Genomic DNA, 6,089 nt, shown 5'->3' on the forward strand with positions numbered 1-6,089 from the left:
AGGAAGTACAGTCGAGGAAAAATGGGTTTGTTTCATGCTATAGTTTGCTTATAGACTGATCAAGTTAGAGCCTAATCGGCCCCAAGATCTCTTTATATTTGCCAAAAAAAACCAAATCGAGAAGCAAGAGTTTAAATTGGCCGCGTGTCTGTTGACCAATAGAATTGATCGTGTCTACAGCGATGTTGCCAGCGATGTATTTTACTTTGAATCACGAATGAATCAGAAACTGTTTACACGCTCCGTGAATTTGACAATGTAGATTATTTGTATTGTTTCTATTGGTCAATCGAACAAGAAGCGAGACTAGGCCCGTGACGCCCGTTATTATCAAATGAAACTGTAAAGTAAAAATCATGGAAGAAGCCTATTTTGGCCTAAATACATTCGGCGAGTGTTGACAACTACATGTTAACCAGTAGGGAACAAGAACCCCAATCTTTCCTTTTTTTTTAGGTGGAAAATAAGGTAATGAGTGATATATAATTGCAAATGATAGATAGGTACGTACATTTTCATTGGAGATATGCGAGTTAAGAACATATGGATGAAATTACAATCGATAATTGGTAGATAATTGATTGCATAGTTACTAAAAATGAGTATGAAACGTAGCAGGTAGATAATCAACTAAACATTGCTTGCAATATTGATAATATTTCAAGGACAGAACACAAGCGCCATAGGAAAATCTTCAAGGCCTGTGCAAAAGTTGCGATTCACGTTGGATTTGAATCGCTGGAGATTGAATTAATTTGAAAAAAACGTTCTCAGAAAGTTTATTCCACATATACGCAGTTCTTGAACTGGAAGAGTTCTTGAGCAGTGAAGGTCGAGGTGTACTGAGTTGAATCTCAAAATGATGAGCAGCCACATTCCGTCGCGTGTTTCTTGGTGGAATCAAATGTGCCAAGTCACTTGAACAACTCCTGTGAAAGTATCTATAGGAGAGAGACAAATTTCCAACCTTTCTTCGATGTTCCAGACCAGGGGTCTCCAAACTACGGCCTGCCAGTGTCATCAATCCGGCCCGCGACAGCCAATGATTTACTGTCATCAATCTGGCCCGCGACAGCCAATGATTACCTAATTGTTGTTACTATTGCTGTGATAAGTTGAAGAAGAAAACACAGAATGATAATTACCCGGTATTATTTACTTGCAAGGTAAAACTTAACGACAGAAATGATGACAAAGAAAACTTAACTTGAGTATCTAAGTTTAGGCATATTAATAACTAACAAATAATTTAAATGAATCACAGTAAAACAAAAACACTAATGAGATTTATGTAATTGTGATTTCCTACCGACAATACTTTGTAGTTGTAGATCAATTTTACTTGTACCAATTATCATAAAAGATTTAAGATGCTCATCGGTTAATTGAGATCTGTAAACATTCTTTGTATACTTCATCTTGAAAACGTTTTCTCACACAAGTAAGTAGTACCAAAAATAGAAAACAACCCACGAGCAAATTTATGCAAATTATCGAATTGTTTCAGTGGAAGACTCTTATAAAATTCCAACATAAGCATATCACTGCGCCGTAAATCAATAATTTCCATTTGGACTTCCGGAGCCAGGGTTTCAATGTCAGAATCGAAAGGATTTCGAAAAAGCTTAATTTCATTCGCAATTACATCAAAATCTGAAAAACGAGTATCAAAATTTATCTTCCAAGCACTTAAAGTTTCGATTGTAAAATTGACGGAAAATTCAGTCTCTGTAGTGTGGCTAAATATTTCACATGTTTCAAAATGTGTGAAACATTTTTTACGTAATTGCGATTGAAATAGTATTATTTTCTGCCTGAAGAATTTGATATTGGTGTATAAATCAGGGAGAAGCTGATTTTCTCCTTGCAATCTCAAATTCAGTTCGTTCATATGATTTGTCAAATCGATATAGAAGGCTAACTTCCACATCCATTCACTATTTTCTAAATCGGCAAAAGGGCGCTGCTTCTCATTAAAAAAAATTTCGATCTCTGTTCGAAGTTCAAAAAAGCGCTTAAGGACTTTTCCGCAACTAAGCCAGCGTACGGCAGTATGATATGGTAAATCATTTTCTTCAATCTGTTGAATGAACTCGCGGAATTGTCGGTGATTCAGCCCAGTGGATCTGATGAAGTTAACAACTGATATGAGTGGTTTTAGAACTTCAGACATATCCAAACATTTCCCGCACAAGGACTGTTGATGAATGATACAATGTAAGACTGATGGTTTTGAACCACCATCATATTCTACAGCCTTTGACACAAGTGCAACCACTCCTTTATTTTTACCATACATATTTTTGCCTCCATCAGTTGTTATAGATTTCAAATTTCTCCATCGAAGGTTCTTTTTATTAATGGCATTTTCAAATCCCTGAAAAATATCTGCCCCAGTTGTCGTGCCGTGAATACTATCAATATCAAGAAGTTCTTCATACACTTCATAGCTTTTATCACATCCGTTGACTCATCCAATGCTAGAGAAAACCATTCATGATGTCCATTTTTGTCAGACAGTTGACATGATATATTTTCTGCGATGTCTTGCACCCTCCGAGCCACGGTGTTTCCTGACAAACTGACACTTTTGAATAAATTTACCTTTTCGGGACATATTTCTTCGGCTACTACGATCAAGCATTCTTTTATCATTTCTCCATCAGTGAATGGTTTGCCACGTTTTCCGATTTCAAGAACCACACGAAAGCTGGCGCGAGTTGCAGACTCTTGTTCAGTATTCGCTTTGGTAAACAAAGATTGCTGCGATTTGAGTCCGCGTTTCAAAGCTTCAAATTTTTCCTTCCGCAAACTTCCTGTATACTTGGAGTAACTTTGAAGATGTTTCGATTCATAGTGTCGTTTAATGTTATAGTCTTTGAGAACAGCTATGGTTTCATTACAAATTAAACATAGCGCCTTATTACTGGACTCAATCACAAAATACTGAAAGTTCCATTTTTCTTGGAACGTTCTGCATTCACTGTCGATTTTCCGCTTCTTTTCCATACTAACAAATCACACATAAAAACAATAAGTCAAATCAAAATACTTTTATTGACGGGTGTTACTTTATTTCACAATAGACAGTTTCGCTTCCTTCGCCTTTCCTACGCAGACTAACTCGCAGTTGCGCCGCTAGCCTTTTTATATGCAATTATTACTGCCATGTCGAGGTGATCGGAATACACTAGCTAGAACTAGAACTTTCTCGAACCAACGCGGTAAGTGTCACAGTACACAATAATAATTGAAATGCAAAAAAAGCGTAGGTTTGCTTAGGTCACGCACTTTGCGACTATCCTAGTCTAGAAGACTAGGATAGCAGCCTTTGCAATAACAGCGACATGATTGTGCCAACACATATTGGTGTCCATTTTAACCCCCAAGAAAGCGGAAGTGTCTGTCCTAACATTATTATCTCATCCCAATTCGCCCTTCTTTGGAGTATTGTTCTAATGTATGGAGCTCCGCTACCAAGCATACAAAAACAACTCACAGTTCACCACACAGAATAATTTCTCCACTCACTGCAATAACACGATGTGCACTACACGAGTTCCTCGATGATAATGAGCTCTCGTCTCACTCCGCTGGCTCATTTAATGTGCATCGAATATTCAGATGCACCGCTAGATTTGCCAAGCTGTAATAGGGTAGATATACGAGTATTCTTAGCGGGTCAAAATTCATACCGAAAGTAATGTCGAAATGTTCCTGTGGGATGGGGTACCTATCGGGTGCGTCCCCAGGTGGCGGATAGGGGAACGGCCAGGGGACTGGGGGTCCTAACTGGGAAGCCAATGTGGCCTTACGGACGCGGTCGCCGGACTCCAGGTCAGTGGCAGTAAAAAGGAATCGTGCCGACAGCTGAATGGCCGCAGCGCAGGGTGATATGGGGTCACGAACGATCCTCTTGGGGAACTGGGCGATACCTCATTATAATCAGCCTGCCTGTGGTAATACGGGGCTCTGCTAGAGGTGAACAACTCTTCCCTTGCTCCTGGTGGGAACGCACATGAATGAAACGACAGAAACAACAAAAACAAAAACCAATCCAGAGGCTGGACAGAAGTGGTCACCTCAATCTAAGGCGGTGGTTGGGGATGACCAGAAATCTACCGCTTGGGATGAGGCTGGACATAGCAGATCACCTCCAACAGCAAGAGCACTTCCTGCGGCGGAAGCCAAGAGCTCCACCTTGAATAAAGGCAAGGAACCGGCTGCCCTTGCAAGAAAGCTCCCTCACTTGTGCACCTCCACGGAGGGAACCCCAAGAAGGTTGAAAACCTTCGCGCAACGACAGTAACATCACTGCACCTTCCAAAACCTTCGCGGAGGCCAACGTGAGACACCTCAAGGTTATCAAAGTGTGTGTTTGGCGAGTCATGGCCTACACCTGCCAATATGAAGAAGATGTCTCCTACTGACCTGTCCACAACTTTTCGGGAGGATGTACAATGGGTCACATGTCACCCTCCCTGCTTTACAGATACTAGATGCCAGATGTCGAAAAGTTGACCTATTGGAACGTCTACACAATCAATATAATTTGACAGGGCTCTCGTCAACTCGGTACCCTTGATGTACAAGTTCGGGCGATGAAACTATCGTGTAGTCAATCGCCTCTTGAATAAAATTTATAGTTTGAACATTGTTGGATCATTTATTTTATCTATTCTTCTGTTCTCTTCTTCAAATGCATCACCCCCAAAATGAAAAGTCAAATTGATATAACCCTACGTAGAGAAGGCAAACTCTAAGTTTGATACTCCACCTCCGCTTTAATAATGAACGGCTGCATAACAACCCTCACTCCATGTCAGAACTCCCTCAAGGTTCACTAACTCCATCATCAAACCCCGAGGCCTTCAGTCGGCTTCCAAAGTGTTTCCCAGATTAGGAAAATTCCCATTCCAAATATGCGAAAACTTTTCAATCTCGACAAGCTGAAATTGTAATATTCTAATCATTCCAGTCTAGAGGAATTGTCAGATACACGATTTTCCCCGCAAAGGCAGAATTGCACCAAAAGCGGTGGGTGGAGCGAACTGGAAATTATTGTACATTGTACGACATAACGATGGGTTTGGGCGTCGCGTATTGAATTTCGATGCGGTGGATCGGAAAATATATGGAACATCAGGTATTTACCCCTACGGCTAGGAAGAGCTTCGACTCACCTGTGGAATATTTATCTTGCATCGGTATTCAGCCGCGCTTCTCGGAGGTACTTGAAGGGATTCTGAACGAACAAATCATCAGTTTTAAGGACTCGTTCTCTTTTATATCTGTATATGATTCATATTCTCTCATCGGAATTCAATACTTCTTATAAGTGCGTCCATGAAGAAACGAGTTCTTTGTAATCCGGCTCGAAGGACCAAAATAGTTGTTTTTTTTCGAAATAACATGTAGACTTTGAGAAAAAATGATGATGGAAAAAAATTAACAACATCAATGTATGGGGTAAAAAAAAATACTATCGATCAATATATGCCACAACACAGTGAGTAAATATTTGTTTAAATATGTAGCTACAGAAACACATGAAAGTAAAACATGGCATGAATCAAATTGATGGAATTCATGTTACACGATTTTCCTAGATTTGCGTTTTGTATAAATATCAAAATGAATCTGTTCCACGTTCAATTCACAACTGAAAACACTTTGTCAAAGGTTTATTCTGTTTCTTGTTTGCTTGAGCAGTTTTCAGATACCTCGTACATATCCGATGAGTTAATTAGATGAAAAGAGTCGGATATTATTATTCTTCAGTATGAACCAATTTATACTCATGATGAGGAAATTATAAAATGAACTGTGACGACTGTGATACAAAGTATGTTGGTCAAACTAGACGAATATATTGTCTCATTTCAAAGAACACGCATCCAATATGAGTTTCATACAATGGTTTCATTATGTTTGGTGTGAATTCAAGTTGTTAAAACTTGTACTTTCCAGGAAAATCTTCCGCTAGTTTACATTGACTAACTTAAATCAAAAATAAGAGTTCCTCCTGTTAGATATCAAAAGGCAAAATTGTAGTTGAGGAATAAGTGTAGTCCTGCCTCACTCAAGAC

Source organism: Leptinotarsa decemlineata, unplaced genomic scaffold (genome assembly GCF_025532065.1).
Source record: "Leptinotarsa decemlineata unplaced genomic scaffold, Ldec_3_MD MMD2_tig00000232_RagTag_RagTag, whole genome shotgun sequence".
Taxonomy (NCBI): Eukaryota; Metazoa; Arthropoda; class Insecta; order Coleoptera; family Chrysomelidae; genus Leptinotarsa; species Leptinotarsa decemlineata.